The sequence below is a fragment of the Orycteropus afer genome, unplaced genomic scaffold (genome assembly GCF_000298275.1).
Source record: "Orycteropus afer afer isolate SDZICR_OR568_19922 unplaced genomic scaffold, OryAfe1.0 scaffold00067, whole genome shotgun sequence".
Classification (NCBI taxonomy): Eukaryota; Metazoa; Chordata; class Mammalia; order Tubulidentata; family Orycteropodidae; genus Orycteropus; species Orycteropus afer.
Window position 1 is genome coordinate 9,276,872 of NW_006921654.1, and position 1,387 is coordinate 9,278,258.

At 37.5% G+C, this 1,387-nt stretch overlaps 1 protein-coding gene across 1 annotated transcript in view; it reads left to right on the forward strand.

The window, feature by feature from the left end:
* Window positions 1-1,387, forward strand: part of PHLPP2 (PH domain and leucine rich repeat protein phosphatase 2) — a 108,378-nt gene that overhangs the window by 28,507 nt on the left and 78,484 nt on the right. The gene's annotated exons all lie outside the window — the stretch shown is intronic.

The following is a 1,387-nucleotide window of genomic DNA, read 5'->3' on the forward strand; positions in this document are numbered from 1 at the left end:
GATATCCATTTTCACAAAAATGAAACAAGATCTGTACCTCACACCATACACAAAAACTAACTCCAGATGGATCAAAGACTTAAATGTGAAACCTAAAACAATAGAGTTCCTCAGGGAAAAACTAGGGACAAATTTAGGGGCCGTAATACATGGCATAAATAGACTATCAAGCATAATGCAAAATGCACAAACAGCAGAAGAGAAACTAGATAAATGGGACCTTCTAAAAATTAAATTTTGATGTGCTTCCAAAGACTTCTCTAAAAGAGTCAAAAGAGAACCTGCAAATTGGGAAAAAATGTTTGGTAATGACATATCTGACAAGGGACTTATCTCTAGAATTTATAGAAAACTCCAGCACTTCAATAACAAAAAGACAAATAATCAATCCAATTAAAAAATGGGCAGAAGACATGAATAGACACTTCACCAAGGAGTATATTAAGGTGGCCAACAAACATATGAAGAAATACTCAAGATCATTAGCCATTAGAGAGATGCAAATCAAAACAACAATGAGATACCATCTTGCTCCAGCACTAGTAGCAAAGTTCAACAAGACAAAAAATAACAAATACCAAATGCTGGAGAGGATGTGAAGAGATTGGAACTCTCCTACACTGCTGGTGGGACTGTAAAATGGTACAACCATTGTGGAGAGCACTATGGTGATTTCTTAAAAAGTTAGAATTAGAAATACTATTCTGTTACTAGGGATATATCCTAAAGAAATGAGAGCCATGACAAGAACAGACATATGCACATCCATGTTCATCACAGCACTATTTACAATAGCCAAAAGATGGAAACAGCCTAGGTGTCCATCAACTGAGGAATGGATAACCAAACTATGGTACATACACACAATGGAATACTATGCAGCCCTAAAGAATAATGTAGAATCTGCAAAACACCGCATAACATGGATGAACTTGGAGGACATTATGCTGAGTGAAATAAGTTAATCACAGAAGGACAAATAATTGTATTAGTCCGTTATTGTAAAAGTCAAGGAAAAGTTTATCTATGGAAGGAAATTTTCTTTGTTCGTTACCAGGGGTGGGAGGGTAGGGTAGGGAACTGTTAGATAGGTAGAGCTAAATACTGATTTGGGTGAAGAGAAGGGCAATATACCAAATGTTAGTGATCAGCATGGTGACATTGAGGAAGAGGAAGACAGAGAGAGGTACATGAGAAGTATAGACAACAAAGATGACCCCTTTTGCACATATAGTACTGCGTTGTCAGTGAAGGCAAACATGGGTATATGGTGGATAGATGGGTGGACAGGCTGAACTATTAGGTATGTCTGTGCAGCAGGGAGTGTACCCAAGACCATGTATAGGTTTGGCAGACAATGGTCCTATAAGTGTATTTGTATGATCTG